At 57.4% G+C, this 20,091-nt stretch overlaps 1 protein-coding gene across 1 annotated transcript in view; it reads right to left on the bottom strand.

Moving 5' to 3' along the window:
* Positions 1-11,019, bottom strand: part of TCF20 (transcription factor 20) — a 166,638-nt gene extending 155,619 nt beyond the window's left edge. The window contains exon 1 of the mRNA XM_079936122.1: positions 10,663-11,019. The gene's annotated coding sequence lies outside the window, so the exon portion shown is untranslated. The remainder of the gene's footprint in view (positions 1-10,662) is intronic.
* Between the last annotated feature and the right edge of the window lie 9,072 nt (positions 11,020-20,091).

Below are 20,091 nucleotides of genomic sequence, written 5' to 3'. Positions count from 1 at the left end.
AGCAGGTGCTTAACAGACAATTAATTACAAACGACATGGGCAGCGAAGAAAAAGCTGAACTAGCCTCGTGACATCCAGCAGGAGGGCCCAGCCTGGTCAGGGGAAGTCCAGGCAGGCAAGCTGGAGGAGGTGACGCTCCAGGTGGCCACTGGAAGGAAGCTGAGGGTGGACAGGAGGAAGGAACAGCATGTGAAAAGGCCCTGAGATAGGAAGGAGCTTGGGGTTTTTGAGGACGAAAGGCCCACCCATCTATGAGCCTGGGGAGCAGTGACAGGGGCAGGAGCTGACACGAGCAAGGCCTGGGGGAGGATTTGGGTCTTTCTTCCAAGGGTGATGCGAGCCACCGGAGGGCTGTGAGCAGGAGTGTTCCCTCGGTGCCGTGGGCAGAGTCACTGGGAGGGTTCAAATCCCAGTTCTGCCAACTTCTGCTAGATCAACAGCACGGACAACTCGCCCAGACGTCACGCTGAACCAAAGAGGCAGACACCAGAGGGGGGCACACCGTGCCATTATGTCTATGTGAAGAGCAGAGACGGACAAAGCCAGCCTCTACGGTTAACGCCAGGTGGGCGACTGTCGGTGGCAGGTGAACGATGACTGGAAGGGGTGCGAAGGAGCCTCCTGGGGTGCTGGGAAACTTCTAGGTCTGGACCTGGATGGGGGTTACAAGGCTACACGTGTATGTGAAAATCTATCCCTCTGTACACCTAGACTGGTGCACTTTCCTGCATTAAGTTATACCTCCCAAAACAAAGTAAATAAGAACAAATCCTGGCTCTGCCGCTCTGCCTCTCTCAGTCTGTTTCTGCCTCTGTGACACAGGGACAGTGACAGGACCTGCCTCGCTGCACAGAGGGTTGAAGAGGATGGTGTGTACCTCGGCTGTGCGTAAGCCTGGCAAGCCGAGAGCCAGTGCACCGAGAACGCAGGGCACGCCCAAGCAGAGACACATCAGCCTTCCCCTACACCTTGGCCCTCCGAGGGCCTCAGTTTCCCCATCTGCAAGGGGCCAGTATCTCCATCTGGCTCAGGGGCAACAGAGAAAAAGGAGTAAAAACCCTCATACCCAGGCACCTTTGAGTCCCCCTCCTCCCAGCCACAAGCCTAAGAATAATTCAGAGGGTGGCACCCATGGTTCTCAGGCGTCTCTGCCAGCTCTGCACACAGTAGGTACTGAACCAGCAACCTAGTACCCAAGGCCACACACAGCAGGACTGAGGCCAAGCCCAGGCCTCCAGTTATCCACCCTTACAGGCACAGAGTAGGCTCTTCCTGGGCACCTACTTTCAACGTGCCAGGCCCAGCCCCGGGCCTCCCCTCCAGCAGGAACGCCAGCCCACCATGGTGGCCCCTCCAGGGCCCACTAGGATTCAGGACAATGGGCACGGGGGCAGTGGGAACCCAGGCTGAGGGGCGGGCCCCTGCCTGGAGCTGGAGCTTAGGACAGACTCCTGTGGAATGGGCTCTGTGAGGCCCTGAACAAGGCTGATTCAATGTAACATCACCCTTGACACCAGAGGGGCCTCTGGAGGTAGGGAGAGGCCTGGCTCCCTGTCTGGAGTTTGAACGTCTCACTGGCCCCCCAGAGACCTTGGGCAGCCTTGGGAAATCAGATGGTGTCATTGCCAACTTTCCTGCGGGCTCAGCTATCCTCAGGGCCCTTTTAGCATCATTTTCTCATGAGTCTGCCAACAACATGGGTCATAGGGCTCAGGATCACCTTCAGCTCCATTTCTCAGAGGAGGAAACTGAGGCTTGGAGAGGTGTGGTGTTCCAGGACTATCCGGGTGCCCAGGATCCCAGTGGGCAGCCTACCAGGCACAGCCCAAGCTCCCAGAAGGGGAAGCCAGTGTAGTTTGTGCCCCGTCTTCCCTGCCACCTGGGGGCTGCTCACTCATGGCTATTTCATTCAGTCAGGCAGTCAGTCAACAAACACCAACAAAGAACCCACTGTGTGTCACAGGCACTGTTCTAGGAGCTGGAGGTAGAATGCTGAGCAAAGCTGCTGCAACACAGATTCCAAATTAACAACAGCTCTGTCTGTTACTCACTCGGCAAATGCCAAGAATAAGCACAGTGGTAAGGGCAATACACCCAGTACCTGTCCTGTGCCAAGTGCTGCACTAAATATTATCTAATTTAATCCACAGCCTCATGAAGGAGGCGGCATTGTCATGCCCATTCTACAGATGAGGATGCGGAGGCTCAAATTCAGTGACTGCCTAAGGCTGGTCTCACAGCCTCTAAGGGGAGCAAGCATCTAATCCCGGGCTTGCAGGCTCCTCATTCCTGTCTGTCTGTCAAGCCCTTCACAGGCATTATCTCACAGGAGTCCATGCCCGTGCTCACACTCAGGCCCTGGCTGGGTGCACAACCCAGCTGCACGCTCCCAGACCCACCACACACCACCCCTGACCCCGGGAACCCTACGGAAATCAGCTTAGCCCCAGTGAAGACCACGGCTCTGCGCTGGCTCCCATGAAGCATGTGGAGTAAGGGAGACACAGAAAAGCAGAGAGCCCCGCCTGGAATGCTCTCCCCCTACACCTCCCATGGCTGGCCACTTCTCTTCCCTGAGGTCTCGGATAAAAGCCTCCCTGACCACTCTGCCTCCATTAGTGCCCTCCCCCGCCCCCCACACAGCCTCCCCAGCATCCCTCAGCTCTCCTACATAGCTCTGCCCACAATCTGGCACCAGACATGTTTTAGCTTGTTTACTAGGTGACTCTCTTTCCTGCCATATTGTGAGGGTGGGGACCTGGTCTGTTTTGTTCACAAGTGCATCACTCCCCACACCTCACCCCTCAACGCAGTATCTTGTGCATAGTAGGGCCTCAATATCCTTATTAAGTGAATCAATTTGCTGAATAAATGTTGCAGAGGGAAAAGCCCAGGGGTTGTGAGAACACAGCAGGGGCATGTTACCCCCGATCTGAGCGGGGGGAGGAGGGAATGGGGAAGTGTTTTGGGCAGAAGGCATAGCAAAGGCAAGAGCCTGACGGCAAGAAAGACCTGGGCTCTGGGGATCTCCAGGCGCACTCACTGAGCGTGAGAGGAACAGCGTGTGAGACGGGGAGGCCATCAGGGTCCCGGAGAGGGTGCCAGGGGGCTCTTTGCAGGGCTCCAGCTCTGGGGCAGGGGTCTCCCACCACCCAGATCACGTACCAGCCCTGCCTAGGCCAGCCTGACACCCCAGCCCACAGGCACCAGGAGCACAGTCCTGGGCGCCCGCCTCTGGGTCAGGGAGCCGTCGACCACCCGTGCAGGCTGCAGCCTGTGGCCCCATTACCATGGCCTCCTCCAGCAGAGCAAACGAGTTGGCACTAAGAGACAGAGCAGCTTGGGTGAGCTTCTCACTGCAGAGGGTGGCACAGCTATGGACAGCAGGCTACGTCACTCATGTGTTGCAGCCAGGACCTACGGGAGGCGGGCAGGTGGTGGTGGCAGTGGTGGCAGCAAGAACTGGCTATGTTCAGGCCAGCAGACAGCTCTCACATCCCATACCAGCACACCCTGGCACGGCGGGGTGGTCACGTATGAAAAGCCACTCCAGACGCCCTCCCTCTCTCCAGGCCCAGGCCAGGCCTTGGCGCCCACCTCCCCTCCCCTCGGATAACTTCAGCTTTAACCACCACCAGCTCTAGCTGCCCCTGGACCCCTTCACCTAGATGTTCCCCAACTCAGTCCTGCTCCAGGCATCTCATCTCCGCAAATCTCCACCCCTGCCCCCAGGTATTCAGCCCAGAAACTGGTGCCTTCTCCTGGCCTCCTCTCTCCCACATCCTCAAACCACATGGACTCTCTCACCTCCAGCCCCGCTGCCATCTCCCTCCTTCCTCTGTCTCTGCCTCCAGCCCTGCTCCTGAGACCCTCTAAAGATTCCCAATCACAGGGAGAATAAAGCCCAAGCCCCTTCCTTTCTGCCCCTTGAAAGGCCAAACTCAGACCCGCCACAGGGCCTTTGCACCTGCCTCTGCCTGGGATGCTCTTTCCCCTGATCTCCCCATGACTGGCCCTCCTCGTCCTTCAGGTCTCAGCTCAAATGTCTCTTCTTAGAGAGGCCTCCCCCAGAGCACCCTGGCCAATGGTACCCACACTCCAGTCACCATCACTTCACTCTTTCACATTCTCATGTACCTACTTCCTGGCTCACTGTCTGTCTCCCCATCAGCCTGGGAGGTGCTTGACTCCGTGGCTGTGTCTGAATGGTCACTTGCTGTGTCCTCAGAGCCTGGCATATAGCAGGTACTCCATACCTCTGTTCAACAAATTAGTCCATCAGCTGTCAGTCTCCATGGTACAGCTGGACCTAACCACATCAGGGGATCCCGGGACCCTCTGGATGCTGCAGCCTCGTGTCCAAGGCCGCGGTGATCGGGCCTTTGCCTAATTCTCTAGCCTTGACTCTGGGGTTCCTCCTCTCACTCTGATTCCCAGACTCACACTGTGCCAGGATGCACTCCCTGACCCTTCTCTGCCAGCAAAGTCCTACTTATCCTCTCCACAGCACCTTCTCTGACCTGCCCAAGCCCATGCCTCCTGCTCCTGATGTCTCCTCCACAGTCCTCAGCACCTTCAGTCCACACCCCTCCTCATTCACTGCCTCGCATCAGCTTCCATCCCTCACCTCCTTTCCTGTCCTTTGTGCTTACAAGCCCTGGTGCCACAGGCAGTACTTAGCGTCCCCCACATCCTGCACTTTCACATCTCCAAGCCTTTGACCCCTGCTGTTCCCTCGGCCTAAGTGCTCTTCTCTGCTGCACAAACTCCTACTCATCCTTCAAGACCCAACTCAAAATGTCACCTCTTTTGTAAAATCCTGCCTGTTTTTTCCCATCCATCAGGATTCTTTTGGTTGTAAGAGAAAGAAATCAACTCAAGAGAGCTTGAGCCAAAAAGGGGACACGTCTATTTATGTAACTGAAAACTCCAGGGGTGGTTTCAGGCATAGCTGAATCCAGAGGCCCAAATGAAGTAATATATACTTTCATCTCAGCTTTCCTTCCCTCCATGTGATGACCTTATTGGAGAGTCCCCACCCTAGATATGGTCACGCAAGAGGGCAGCCAGAGGTCCCGTACGCACACCCTCTGGGTTCAGCAACCGTAGCCAAATCAATCTCCCCCACAGGCTCTAAGTCAAAGTTCCAGGAAAGCCTCTGATAGGCTCAGATGGGCCATATGCTCATTTCTCAACCAATCATCGTGACCAGGAGGATGGGGTGTTGGGCTCACCCTGGGCGATGGAAGGCTGTGGGTCCCAGGACCTGTGGGTGCCATGAAGACGAGCCTCTCAGGCCCCGGTCCCACTCTGGACACACCTCCCCCTCAGTCTCCATGCATCCCTGTGCTGTGGGTTCTGTCTACCCAGCCAGGGCCCTGGACGCTCACAGCTTCGCAGGACAAGGAATCCTATCTCCCTCACAGCTGGTTCCCTGCTGCCTACTCAGTGACAGCCCCAGAGGGCAGCCTGAGAAACTTTTTGCCTGAGTGGACGGAGGTCTGCTGCACAGAGGAGTCTACACGTGCCGGGTGTGTAATAATGGGTTAACCGTCACCCCTGGCAGGCAGCAGATCTGCATTTTCACGGAGGCCTCAGGGGGACACAAAGCTTTAAATGGCAATGCAGAAGGTCTGAAGGGGGGTGCCCACAGCGGGGGTGGCGGGGGTGCCCTGCGGAGCCCAGTCCCAGCAGCCCAGCCTGCGGCGGCCACTCGGCCAATCCCGAAGAGCTCGCTAAGGGGCTGCGAGTGGAAGGGCTGGGAAAATAATTACCGAGGAGGCCCGGGAGGGAGGCGGGGAGGCTGGAGAGAGGCTTAATGAAACTGCTAACGCGTTAGTGATTCCTGCCTGCTTGGGAAGGCGGAGGCAGACAGCCATGTTGCCAGCTCCCGCGACTGAGTCTGCCAGGCGGGACGGGCTGGGCACGGCGAGGCAGCAACAATAGGCACCTCTTCATCATCTGCCTCTCAACATGCGACTTTCAAAGGGCAATCTTAATATACTGAAGTCGGATGACAGTATATTTCAACACATCTCATATGACATCGGGCTGGAGCCCATGCAGATCCATTACAAACAGAATGGCTAAAATTCTGATTAAACACAGCATCACAGAGATCTAAGGACCACGGTGAGCAGGGTGCCTGCTCCCATTTTCCAGACAGGAAATGAGGGCCCCAGGAGGTCATCCACCTCTGGGGAAACAGGGTCATTCCAAGAAAGCATCCAGCCCTTTTAGCCCTCCTGTGAGCAGCCCCTTTGCCCAGACCCCACACGGCTTTTCATTCTCAGAAGAGCTCTATGACGCAGGCAGATGCCACAGCTCCCCTTAACAGATGTGTCCAAGAGTCTTGCCCAAAGTCACAATGCAAGGCCAAGAGGCCGGAGCACCACCCCGGGCTCAGGCTCTCGGTCCAGCGCTCCATCCTCCGCACTAGGTGGGCGCTTATTTAGCAATGCAATCTGCCCTGTGGTTTTCAGTTTACATCTCATTTCAGCTCCAGGTGAGAAAACGCAGGCACAGAGAGGTTAAGTGATGTGCCCAAGTCCTCACAGCTGGTTGGCTACAGAGCAAAGACTCAGAGCTGGGGGTTTTGGCTCCAAAACCATCTGCTTCTTGTTCAAACATTCCACGGTACACAGTGGGTACTTGGTACCCCCTGGGCAGTTGACAGAGAGATTTGGGGCCGCAGAGAGGCCCACACTCCACTTAATCAGGGTTCTCTGGGGAGCAAACAGAAGCTGGGGCAGTTGCCTAAGGCAGAAATGACCACACAACCGCACTCAGGGCGCTCCACTCTGAGCCAGGCGTGCGCCCAGCACACAGCAAAGTGCAATCCCCACTGTACAGATGAGGAAACTGAGGCTTGGAGAAGTGAAGTCAAATGCTTTACACAGTGACCCCCAGCTGGTAAGTGACACAGACCGAACCATTCAACAATTCCATGGGGTAGCCCTGACCCAACTGCTGCCTACCCCCAGCCTCAAGCAGGCACTTACCCAGCCAGCTGCTCACGGAACCCAGTCCCAGATACAGACTGGAGGCCAGTGATACGAGGAACCAAGTCGGGCCCACCCCCCCCCCCACCCCTAGATGCACAGGAAAGGCTGGGCGACAGGAGTGGGTGTGAAGAGAGGCTCTCGGTCCCTGTACACTGAGCAAAGCACCCCCTGCTCCCACGCTGGTCAACAGCCTGGTTGGGGTACTCAGGAGACCAGGAACTTGGTGCCTAGCTGGATGCCCCCTATCAGGGTCTAGTGCAGACGAGGCCTGCAGGGAAAGACTGCACCATCTCTACCTCACAGGTGTCCCCTTGGAGCCTTCCAGATATCCCCAGGCTTGGGGAGACTCCTTTCTAGGGGTTCTAGCAGCTCATCTGCTCCTGGGTTTGTTTCCCCAGGGAGGCCTCCGGAGGGTGAAGCCACTTCTCAACCCCCCTGTGAGTACAAGACGGCAGTGCAGGAGGCGTGTCCTGAATGAATGAATGAACGAGTAAGTGAATGAATGACGGAACAAGCCCCTGCCTCCTGACCTGCCACTGCAGTCACTTCCCCCAGCAGCCCCCACCCAGTGAGGAGGCTGTTTCTGTCCGCACAAAAGGACTCCCGCCTCACGAGACCAGCCCTGGCCCTCAACCATTGCCAGACAAGGGAAATGAGGTTCGGAGAGCCCAGGGCCTCACGGGAGGTGGGAGCACAAGGGTTAGGACCCAGAAACCTGGACTTCAGTCTGTGCCTCAGCCGCAGGCTCTGACTCGTCCTCGTTTCTAAAGGCAAATCCACACATGCTCCCTCGTCTGACCCCACCCACCCCAGGGGACACGGCCGTGCCCACCCCAGGGATGAGGACACTCGGGTGCAGAGCCGTAGAGGGCCTAACCCAAGGTCACGTGTTCATTAGGTTGCACAGGTCTCAAGTCCCTCTGATCTTCCCATTCTCATCATCCATTCCACACTCCAAAGCCGCCTCTTTGCCCATCACCAACACAGTAAAGAAGGAGAAGGGGAGGGGGAGGGGGGGAGGCGGGAAGGTCCCCCCGCCCCCCCCAGCGGGCTCCTTTCTGGTCAGGGGAAAGGCCTCTAATGAAGGCCCCACGGATGCTGCTGAGCTGGTGGTGTCAGCCTGGGAGCCCCGCGGAGCTGCAGGGCGCGCATCTCTGCTCCCAATTAGCACACAGGTCCTCCATCAAAGCGCACGCCTGCTGCCAGGAGCAGAGGCCAGAGGGACGGCCCTTCTAACAGTAGGAGGAGGCCACGGCTCTCTGGCAGGCCCTGGCCCCTGCACCTTGCCTTTCTGCGGGGAGTGCAAAGCCCCCAATCCCCTCACTCACTCACACCCTCTCCAATCAGCCAGCTCAGGGCAGACGCCGTCACCCCCGGGGGACACGCTAATGAAGATGGCCGACATTAATCTCTTCCTTCTCCCGACAGGTCAATTTATAGTTCCATGGGGAGACCTGGCACTTGGCCAGAGGGCCTGACATAACTCTCCCTGTTCCCCAGGAGGACGGTGGGGGTGGGCTTGATGGGGCAGAGGGGGCTAGGGGCCCCAGGGACAGGGTAGGGAGGCCCCTCCACTTGAGTGTCCACCATCACTGCCCCAACAAATCCAGGTGGGACCTTGGCCCCTGAACGTAATGGCTGAGGGACAAGGCCTGCAGGTACCCGGGAGCAAATCTGGTCCTCAGCGCTTCAAGCCAGGGAACCCTGCTCACCAGCAGGAGACCCCAAGGACGCAGGAGGCTTGGGATTTCCCACTCCTCACATATTCCCATGGGGTTATGAAAGCCCCTCTAAGGAGCTACAGTTCATCTGCTTCTGACAGACCCCCCGGCGTTCATTCCTCAGAGATCACTGAGCTGGCCAGAGCTTCCAGGCTGGTGGGAGAGGCCGACGTGGAAGCACGTTGCCCCCGGCCGAACCGTGCCGAGAGCCATATGGAGGGACTCACCAAGAGCTGGGGGTGCCCAGGAGAAGGAGCACTGACGGCACCCACCCGAGAGAGGTCGGGGTCTGGGAGGACCACGGGGAGGAGAGGACACAGCTAGGCTCTGAGGATGAGTGAGAGTTCAACAGGCCAGGAGACACGGAGGAGGGGCTGTTTGGGGATGAGGCCATCTCAGTCTCACGGGTGACCCAGTGCTCAGGGGCTCTGCAACCAAAGGACATCCGGCTCACAGGAGTGAGGCTGCAGAGGGGGGCAGGGCAGACCACAGAGAAGCCCAGCCTCAAGAGACAGCTCAGGAGTTTGGCCTAGTTTAGGTCTGTGGACAGCTGAGGAGTTCAGAAGCTCAGAGCTGCTTTTAGAAAGACAGCTTCGGCTATGGTGTCCCAGAGCAATGGTGGAGGCTGGGGAAGAGAGGTGGGAATGTCCCGGTCAGAGGGTAAAAGGAGGGAGAGATGCTTGTGGGGTGGAACCAATGGAACCCTGTGGTTGATTAGATGGATGGACAGGTAAAAGTGTCCGGGAGGTCACAGGCCTGGGGGTCTCCACTTTGGGTGCGGATGGAGGCGATGTCATTGGTCTAGGGTAGGAGGATAAGGAATTGGGCCTGATGCTAAACGTATGAGTCTGGAAGGTGCCAGAAGGAGCAAAAACCCAGGCCTGGGCTTGGGAGAAGCCAGGACCCAAATGTTGGCCCTGGGGGGCAAAATTCTGAGCAGCGCTGGACTCCGCCCGATGCAATTCATTTCCTTGGCAAAGGTGAAGCCAGGGGACTAATCCCCCCTCCCAGACACTCCAGGAGGAAGCAGAGGCCTGGCAAAGGAAGACGGTGAAGCCAGGCAGTCAGTCCCAAGTGCTGGACAGAGCCCTCCTACAAGAAGCATATATGGGCCAGGCTGCCCCCACCTCCCCCAGTGCCAGAGCCCAGTGCTGGTTCTGCACTTAATAGGTGCTCCAAGAGTCCCTGCTGAAGGGACTCCCCTTTCTTTCACGCCCTGGCCCCTCCCCACCCCACCCCCACCCAAGGCAACCCACCAGGTCTCATCTAATCCCCTCAGCAACCCTGGGAGTGTCTTCCATTTTCCTAGGCTGGAGACCCAGGCCCAGAGAGCTAAGGGATCTGCTCAAAGCCTCTCAGCTTTCAGGTGCTAGAACCAGGGTCTAAATGACCCCAAAGCACACATTCTTAAAGAAAGGGGGAAAAAAGAACAAGGCTGAAATAAAGAACCTCAGCGCTTACAGTGGATGCATTATGGTGGTGGGACAATGGCTGATTTTTTTCCTTCTCTTCTACAATGAAATATTCATACCCGCACTCTGTGGTTGTGCGTGCCCTAGTGGGGAGAGCTCCAGCTTTGGCGTCAAACAGCCGGGTGAGGGGGGGGCGGGGGTCAAATCCTGGCTTGGCCACTTCCTAGCTGGGGACCCTGAGCAAGCTATTTGCCCTCTCCTAGCCTCTGCTTTCTCATCTGTACAATGGGGACAAAAAAAACGCTACTTCAGACGAGCCGGTCACACCCGGCACACAGTAGGCACGCAGTAAGTGCCAGCCTTAGAGCATCACTCCCCCGCCTTCTCGCCACCTGCCCGGCCTCCAGAGGGAACTTGAGACGCCCCCACGTGCCAGACGCTGGTGCTGGGCGGGCACCCGGTCCCCCGGGCGGGCGCCCACCCACCCTCCTGCCTCACCCCGCCGCGTCCGCGCTGCCCGCTTACCCTGGCGGCCGGAGGGCCGGCATCGGTCCCGCAGGAGAGCCCGGGCAGCGGGGCCGGGCTCCGGAGCGCAGGGCGCGGGCGCGGGCAGGGCGCGCGGGGGCGCGGGCCGCGCGCTCCGGGCCGTGCGCCCCGCGGCCGCCGCGTCCTCGCCTCCAGCGCGGGCCCCGCGCGCCCCGGCCGGCCCGGGGGCAGGCCCTGCGCAGCGCCGCGCCGGGTGGGGGCGGGCCTCGCGGGCCCTGGAGAGGCGCCCGGGCGGCGCGGGTTCCCGGCGGGCGCGGGCGGCGCCGCTGCGGTGGCCCCGCTGCTGAGTGGTGGGACGCGATTTACTGGCTGCAATTCCCGGCGCCCCTCGATGGCACTTAAGAGAGACCGGGAGGGAGCCGGGGAGAGCGCGCGGAGGGCGGGCGGGCGGAGGAGGGGCGGCGGGAGGCGTGCGCGCCGGCGGGGGAGGGGCGCGGGCGGGGGCGGGCGGGAGGTGGGGAGAGGCCCGGATGGAGGCGGCGGGCGGCCGCGGCGCGCCCGGCGGGGGGGGGGTGGGGGGGCCCTTGCCTGCAGCCCCAGCCCACCCGCGCCCAGTTCCCCACAAGGACTGGCGCCGCTGGTGGGGTTGCGCCAGTCCCCAACTCAACCGGCCCACCTCACCCCAACCTCCCCATTCACAAATCCCCCACCGTCCAACCGGCCCAGCCCTTCACATCCCCCCCAACTTCTAAGCAGCCGGCTCCACCTCCGCGCCCCCTGCCCATCACCACCACCACTGGAGGTCAGAAACTCTTGGCCCACGGGCCGATCCAGCCAAAGCCGTGCTTGCTTTGACCTCATAGTAATTTTTATTTTGAATTAAAATTAATTCCCATCATTTAAAAATCGGTAGTTTTCACAGACAAATCTCCATTTCCAGCTTAGTTCGGAAAAGAGGAGGCTCAGGCGGAAGCCTCTCCCCTTGCATCGCTGCTTGGCAGCAGCCTTACCACAGCACTGGCCTGCAGCTCGCCCCAGTCCCCACCAGGCCTGCCTGCCTCGCCCTGGAGGCCTGTGCCTTGTCACACTGGCACCTGGCCTTTCACACACCGGCCCCTTCCCGTGCCTTTGCAAGTCCCTTTCCATAGGATACCCACCCCCACCCCTTGAGGCCCTCTCCTGGGAAGCCTCTGCCACCTCCACACCCACAACCGGTGGCCACCCAGCCCCTCCCTGCTCTCACAGCCCCCCAGGAGGTGGTGGCGCCTGCCCTGTCCTGCCTGATTCCTTGCTGGCTGGCACTGTGGCCTCTGCGGCTGCGCCCTCACCACGGCGCTGCTGCTCTCTGGCTGGATTCTCCTTCGCATCCTGGCTCTGGGCCTGGCCCACAGTAGGCACTCAGTAAGTGCTGGCTGAGCGGTAACCAAAGAGGAACAGCCGGACTGGGATTCCACAAGGCGGCCTGGGCCATGGCGGGCACAGGGCACGAGTCCCTGCAGCTGATGTTCATTTTAAAAGCCCCAAATGTTCATTCCGGGCGGCTCTTGCCAACCAAGGAAACTAATGATTTCCACGCTTCATTTTTCTCCACCTTAATCCCACTGCCAAGGTTTCAGGGCCTCTGCTGCTGCTGCCCTCAGACTGGCATCAAATCCCTCCCTGAAGGTGCAGTCCACCTGGGGAGTGTCCAGGAGGCTCAGGGAGGGCATAACTGTGCCTCCCTCACCCTTGTGAGGTCACAGCAGGCTTCAGGGCCACAGATCTGAGGTCAGAAGCTGGCCAGTGCCCATGGGGGGAACAGAGTAGCCCAGAGAGCCCTCCTGGGCTGGTGCAGCTGTGATGACTCCCCTGGGCAAGTGTCTCTGGTACCCCTTCATCCTACTGCTTCCTGAGCAGAAGACAAGTGGGCGCCAGGCAACAGCCACCCCTCTCCAGCTACCAGGTACACCACAGAGTTTTCTAAAAAGCTGTGTCACAGATCCAGCCAGATACCAGGATCCCATCTTACAGAGAAGAAACAAGTTCAGAGAGGGTGACCTTGCTAAGGTCACAGACTGTAGGGCACTAAGCCAGGAGCCTCTGTGGCCCTCCAGAGTGTCCCTGCCCCATAGCAAAGTGAGACCCCCTCAGGGCTGTATCCAAAGCTAAGTCTACGAGGTGGGGCTGGTCTGTAACGGAGGGGGTGCAGGCGCCTCGATCCCAGCGCTGGTTCTGGGCAGGCCTCCCTCGCAGAGCCTTGCACACCTGAGCCAACGCCTCAGAACCCTGTCCCCATCTCCTCAACCACCCCCTGGCCACGGTGGCCCAACCAGGTGCCCTTTCAGTGCGGGGCCAGGAAGCAGGCCTGGCTCAACAGCCAGCAACCCTGAACAAGTCAAAAACACCTTCCTGGGCTTTGGTGTGCCCATCCGCAACATGGGGGAACAACCCAGCCTCTATGGGCTTTCGGGGGCACAAACACGACAGCAGATAAGGAGGAGGGAGAGTCAGGAGGTTAAGTGCTGAGGTTCTAAGGTGAGCTGCTCTGAGTTCGCAGTCAAATGCTCTACCCCTGATCTATACCCCCTGAGCTGGTCTGAGTTTGAATCCTGACTTCCCAACCTCTCAGCTGTGACTCACCCACTTGGGGCCTCAGTTTCCTTCTCTGTAAAAAGTGTAGGAGCAGATCGTAAGACGATCAACTGACTTCAGAGACTGTAATGAGGCTGATGTGGGACCGTGCGTGTAGAACCACTCAGCACAGCCTGGCGGTCATAAGGTTCAAGGCTTATGACCTTGACCAGCAATAGTGAAAAGTATGGGCCCTGGAGGGTTCACATCCTAGCTCTACTGAACCAGCTGTGTGGGCTTAGGCAAGTTACACAAACTTGCTGGGCCTCAGTTTCCTTGTCTTTAAAATAGGAATATTAACGACAGTTCCCACACCATCTGGTGGTGCTGTAGATTAAATTAGACAACTCAGGTCCGATGTTTAGAACAGCGCCTGGCACCAGGAACACGTAGACAGCATTAGCTCACTGCTCGTTACTCTCCAGATTAGTAAGGGCAGCCAGTCCCAAGCTCAAGGACCCAGGACAGTCCCTTGACCACAGGCCGGGGAGCCCCAAGGCTGCCCAGCCTAGAGGCCTTGGTAGCAGTGACAGGCAGTGGGGAGGGAGGACTAGCTGAGTCCCTCAGGGTCCAGGATTGTCCTGGAGGCAGTCCTGTCCAGAGAGAGGCCCACCTGGACAGAGGAGCGAGGGACCCTTACAGAGGCCTTTCCTGACCCCCTAACTTCAGTACTTCCCGATTGTCCCATCTTTTACTGTCTCTGTAGTAACGATCAGTATTTTAAATCATCTTTATTCTCCTGTGGATGGTCTGTCTGTCTTTGCCCTCTCTCCATATAAGCTCTGTGAGGACAGAAATTTTTGTCTGTCTTGATCCTTGTCATATCTGAGTCAGAGCCAAGCACATAGTAGGTGCTCAACAAACATTTGCCACTAGAAAATCAGATGATAACATTTAGCCAGACGGGTGGGATGGCAGAGCTCCCCTTCCCAGAAGACAACCCAGTCCAGCTGCTGCCCCTTTGTTAGCTCAGTCCCCCACAGCGGGGGTCGGGGGGCCAGAGTCCTAGCCACTCTGCAGCCAGGAAGCATGTCACTGTCACTGCAGTGCAACTGGGCCTCTTGGGTGAGGGAGGGACCCAGGCAACTTTCTGGCTCACAACTCATTTCAGAGCTGCCTGGTGACACAGACGGGCCCACAGGCTCAGGAAGGCCCCGTTCCAGCAGATGCAGCCTGGGACTCCTGCCCTAGAGCCCGGCAGGGCTTCTCCACCCCCGGAACTGGAGGGGTTTCCAGGCTGAGTCCCAGGATGTCATTTGGGGGCTGGGCTACCACCCCCTCCCCAGCCACAGTCCCCTCACGTGTGCATGGCACTCCCCCGTTACAGTTTACAAAGTGCGTTCACAGACATTATCACATCGGCTCCTAAACGCCCCCTAAAAACCACAATAAATCTCTCGCTCTGGCTCCCAAGCCCACCGGCTGCTGCGTAATCAGCAATCAGCAAGCAGAGGGGCCTCAGGGCCCAGAGCCTGCCAAAGCCGACACCAGCAGGGGCAGAGGGGTTTCCACGTGGGCGGGTAGCAGGTGGTGGGTGGCAGGCCCAGCTGGGGCGCTGCGGGAGCGAGGAGCAAGCCCGAGGCCCAATCCTGCAAAGAAGAAAAACGCTGTCTGGGAGAGCAGCCAGCAGGGCTGGAGGGGAGAGGTCTGGGAACCAGACTGAGGGGTGGGGCAAAAGTTAGGGATGGGGACAGGAGGGTTCCTTAGCGCTTAGGAGCTTCACGGGGCAGGTGGGCCCATGGCGAGGCACCAGGGGCCCAGGGACAGGCAGCCTCATCTGGCTTTTCACCTGCTTCTGTCCACCCCCGAGATAACAGCCCCGACCAGTTAGTCCCCCAGTGTGCCAGGCCTTCGTGCTTGCTGTCCTCTGCCTGAATGCCTTTACTGCCTTTTTGACATCCTAACCCTCCTTGAAGGACAGTTCAGAACTCTCCCACCTGTAGATCCCTCCCTAGCTTCCGGAGGCTGCACCTCAGGCCTCAGCTGTGCCTGGGACCCCTCTCCTTGAACTGTCAGGCCCCTTTCCCTCTTTGTACCTTGTGCCCCTGAGGGCAGCAGCTTTGCAGTGGTCCAGAGCCAACCTCCCTCCCCACCCCCACTTCCCCCCATACACACTGAGTCACAAGCAATGGCACGAGGCTGGGGGCTGCTGGCTGGCCAAACACCCCAGACCAGATGGTTGTAGAGGGAGGTGAGACCCCCACATGACAGGCCCTGCCAGCACTGCTCCTGTGTTTTCAGCCCAGCGCCCAGCTCCAGGCAGCCACCGAAAAAGAACTCTCCAACATCTGAGCCAAGTCAGCCAGCAGCCGTGGTTGGGTTTTGTTTTTTTTACCATTTGCCTTGATTCTCAAAGTTATAGGAGCTCAGCTTACAAACTGTGGAAGGTTCAGGAAAGTTTAAATAAGCAGGGAGAGGGAGGGCCTGGCCCGAGGGGCCTGTGGCTGCCCTGGCAGGCGTCCCTCCCGCAGACAAGCCTGTGTCTTGCCCCTGCTGCCTGCCTGTCAGGCGGGTGCCTGGGCAGGCTACGGGCTTGACCTCTGGGATGCAGAGGCAGTCGATCTGTCGCAGCTGAGATTGTGGCTGTGTTGCAGAGGGCGTGGAACAGGTGGCAGCTTCTCTGCGGTCACCTCTGAAAGGATTGGCGTTTTCCTTTCTCCTTGATATGAAAACCAGCTGCTGGGCCCGGGCCCCGGTGGGCGGAGACACCGTAGTTCCTGTGAAGTGTTCATCGTGCGGTGTCTCAAGTGGGTCAAGGCAGTGGATGTGAGGGAGCTGGAGGCGGAAGGTGACGCCGGAGTCCCTCTCTGAGCCCTGGGAGACGGCAGCTGGGACTGGGAGTGCGGAGCTCAGGGAAGCCCAGGGCCTGGCTCCTCAGCCTGGTGTCCCAACTCCTTTTCCCTGATGAGGGATTTGTATCCAGAAATATAAAGACCTCTTACAACCCAACAATAAAAGGACAGGAATTCCCTGTCGGTCCAGTGGTCTGGACTCGGCACTTTCACTCACGTGGTCTGGGTTCAGTCCCTGGCTGGGGAGCTAAGATCCTGCAAGCCGCGTGGCGCAGCCAAAAAACAAACAAACAAAACAAACAAAAAACAATAAAAGGACAAATAACCCAATTTTGAAATGGGCAAGGAATATGAACAGACATTCTCTAAAGAAGATGTGTAAATGGCCAAGAAGCACATGAAAAGATGCCCGACGTCATCAGTCATTAGCCAAAACCACAATGAGATACCATTTCTCACTCACTGGAATGGCTGCAGTCAAAAGACAGGCAATAACAAGTGTTGCTGAGAGGATGTGGAGAAACTGGGACCCTCATACACAGCTGGTAGGAATGTAAAATGGTGCAGCCACTGTGCAAAACAGTCTAGCCACTTGTCGAAAGGTTAAACAAAGAGTTACTATACAGGGACTTCCCTGGCGGTCCAGTGGTTAAAATTCTGCACTTCCACTGCAGGGGCCACGGGTTCGATCCCTGGTCAGGGAACTAAGATCCCACATGCCGTGCGACACAGCCAGAAAGTTTAAAAAAAAAAAAAATAGAGTAACTATATAACCCAGCAATTCCACCTCTAGGTATCCACTCAAGAGAAATGAAAACACACATCCATACAACAATTTGTACGAATGTCTGTAGCAGCGTTATTCACAATAGGTCCCAAATGGAAAAAACCCATCTGACGAATGGATGAATAAAATGTGGAAATGTGGTCTATCCATTCAATGGAATATTATTTGGCCATGAAGAGGAATGACGTACTGATTCATGATACAACATGAATGAATCTTAAAAAAAAAAAATTATGCTGAGTGAAAGAAGCCAGACAAGAAAGGTCACATATTGTCTGATTCCATTTATGTGAAATGTCCAGAATTGGCAAATCCATAGGGACAGAAAGTAGATTAGTGGTTACTCAGCCCTGGGAGTAGGGAGAAATGAGGAGGGATTACTAATGGGTACAGAGTTTCTTTGGGGGATGATGAAGGTGTTCTAGAATTAGATAGTGGTAATGGTTGCACAACTCTATAAATATGCTAAAAACTAGTGAATTATACACTTAAAAAAATATATATATTTATTTTTGGCGGCGTTGGGTCTTCGCTGCGGTGCGCGGGCTTCTCGTTGCGGTGGCTTCTCTTGTTGTGGAGCACGGGCTCTAGGCGCGCGGGCTTCAGTAGCTGTGGCTCGAAGGCTCTAGGGCACAGGCTCAGTAGTTGGGGCTCATGGGCTTAGTTGCTCTGCGGTATGTGGGATCTTCCCGGACCAGGGCTCGAACCCGTGTCTCCTGCATTGGCAGGCATATTCTTAACCACTGTGCCACCAGGGAAGCCCGAATTACACACTTTAAAAGGATGAATTTTATGGTATGTGAGTTATATCGCAATAAAGCTTTTTTTAAAAAAATGATAAATATCTCAATGAAGCTAATTTTTCAATGAGAAAATGTCCCATACTTCAGTCTACCCCACAGGCCCCCAGGAGTTGGCCCTGCCACCTGCCCAGGCTTGGCCCCTGCTGCTCCCAACTTTGGACAAAGGTGGGGTACCAGGTAGTGGAGGCCTCGCTATGTGCACAGCACCCTGCTTCCTCTCATGAGTCCCACCGGTGTCTGCCTCAGTCCTTTTGCTCCAGCTCGTCCTTCTTCCTGAAACACTCTCCCCCTCACCACCTCCTGCTCGTCCTCTGGATCTCAGCTCAGATGTCTGGTCCTTAGAAAGGCCTTACCTGTTCCCAGACCCCGTGACCTCTCTACTCTCACACAGTTCCCAACCTTCGATGCAAGCATGGTGCAAGCACGGAGTACACGCACAATAAACCGTAGCCAAACGAGTGAAGCAGGAACAAGAAGTTCAGTCTGAGGCTGAACGTGTTGGGAAGCACGGGCTGCAGAGGGGAGCAGGCAGGCCGAGGAGGGCCTGTGCGGAGTGGGCTCTCCTCAGGGCAATGGGACACCATGAGAATGAGGAGGGTGGCATGCCAGACTCAGGTTCAAGAAAGATCTCTTTGGCTGTTCTGCAGGGGATGGAGTAGCAGTACAAGGCTGGAGGCATAAGGCCAGGGGGAGGCCATGGCCTTAGTCCAAGCCTGGAGGAGCAGGGCCCAGCCTGCGGCTGTACAGGCACAGAGGAGGGATACACGGGGAAGAATCCGGGAGCCAAAATCAAAGTGACTTGGAGACGGCACCAATGGAGGGGAGACGGGGTCCAGGATGACGCCAGGTACTGGTGGTGCAGAGGGCCAGGTGTGGATAGGGACATTTCCAAGTTAGGTGCGCTGCAGTAGGACCACATCTGGTGTGAGGTTATCTGAAGTGGCCAATTGTGGGACCTCAGCAAGTGGTACCCCCACCCCACTTACCAGATCTACACAGTCACCCCCGATCCCATATCCATCCCCCTTGACCCCTCATCTTCCTGGGTCAGGTCTCAGCATCCCTACTGATCAAGGCCACAGCCTCCTCACTGGTCTACCTTCTCAAAACAATTTGCCTTTTCTCATTCGTCCTCCGTGGTGCCGCCAGCACAGGGTGGGCCATCCCCCAGCTCAGAAACCTTCAATGGCTTCCCACTGCCCTCAGAACAAAGGTCAGATGATCCATCAGGGCCTATGAGACCCTCCGTGGTCAGCCCACCTGGCTTTGCAGAATCCCCTCACCCCCATGCACCCTGAGCCTTTGGGTATGCAGTGCTTCCACACTAAACGCTCTCTCTCCCTCTGTGTCGGGTCTAAAGACCACCTCCTCGGGACCCCCCCATCCCTGCCTCCCTGAGTCTTGGCAGCACGGAGCCCTCAATTCTGTCAGTCTTTCCTGGAACCCAAACCAGTGACATGACCTGACCAAAGATTTTTAGTGATGGAGACTTCGCTTGAAATGACTTAGAAATGTTCAACAATGAGATCACATGTAGTCACAAACTTGTTGAGTGACCTTAAACTGGAAAGAAGTAAGACTATCCTCTGGTCGTATTCTGCCCCGTGAAGTTGCTTCAGGCCTGGACATGAGATGTCAGTCCACGGGAGCAGAGATTTGTCTGCTGAGTTCATGGACACAGGCCCAGTGTCTGGGACAGCACCCGGGTAGTTGGGGTGCTGAGGTGGGGCTGGATGGGTGGGAGGAAGGGTGGTGGGTGGGTGGGTAAGTGGATGGATGAGTAGACGGGTAGGAAGGATGTGTGGAGAGGATTCATATGGGCCGTGGACCACTTTAAGCCCAGCCCCCAGTCCAGAGCACAGAGAGGGTGACCCTTCCCGGGGCTGGGCTGGGATCCGTGTAGCCCCCATGGGCACAGAAAGCCCCAGCTTTCTAATCCACCAGGGGCTGCCAAGCTGGAGATCCCGCTTGGCCATGGCATCTGCTTGTTTGGGGCTCAGCCGCCCCCCACCCTTCACAGCATCCCTGGCCTCCCTTAGGGTCTCTGCTGAGCCTCTGGGCTCAGCCAGCCTTCCCAGCAGTTTGACCAGAACTCTCTGGAGCCATCCTTGACACCTCTGCTTGCTCATGCGCTCCCTGTCTCTCTCTCTCTCTCTCTCTCTCTCTCTCCCACATCCAATCCATCAGCAAATCCTGTTAGATTATTTTCAGCAGCCTCCTATCCGTCTCCCTGGTGCTGCCCTTGCCCCTCCCCCAGTTTCTTCTCCACTCAGCAGCCAGAGGGATCCTTTTAAATGGTGAGTCCAGGAGGCCTCACCATCTGGCCCCCATTTCCTCTCTGAGCTCATCTGCTACTGCCTCCCCCTCCCTCACTCCCCTCCAGCCATGCGGGCCTCCTTGCTATTCCTTGACCGTGTGAGGCACGCTCCCTGCTCCCCGCTCCCTGCTCCAGGCCATTGCCCTGGCTGATCCCTCG

The sequence above is a fragment of the Stenella coeruleoalba genome, assembly GCF_951394435.1.
Source record: "Stenella coeruleoalba genome assembly, chromosome: 11".
Taxonomy (NCBI): domain Eukaryota; kingdom Metazoa; phylum Chordata; class Mammalia; order Artiodactyla; family Delphinidae; genus Stenella; species Stenella coeruleoalba.
The sequence above is the reverse complement of the archived record's forward strand: the minus strand, read 5'-3'. Positions and strand labels throughout refer to the sequence as shown.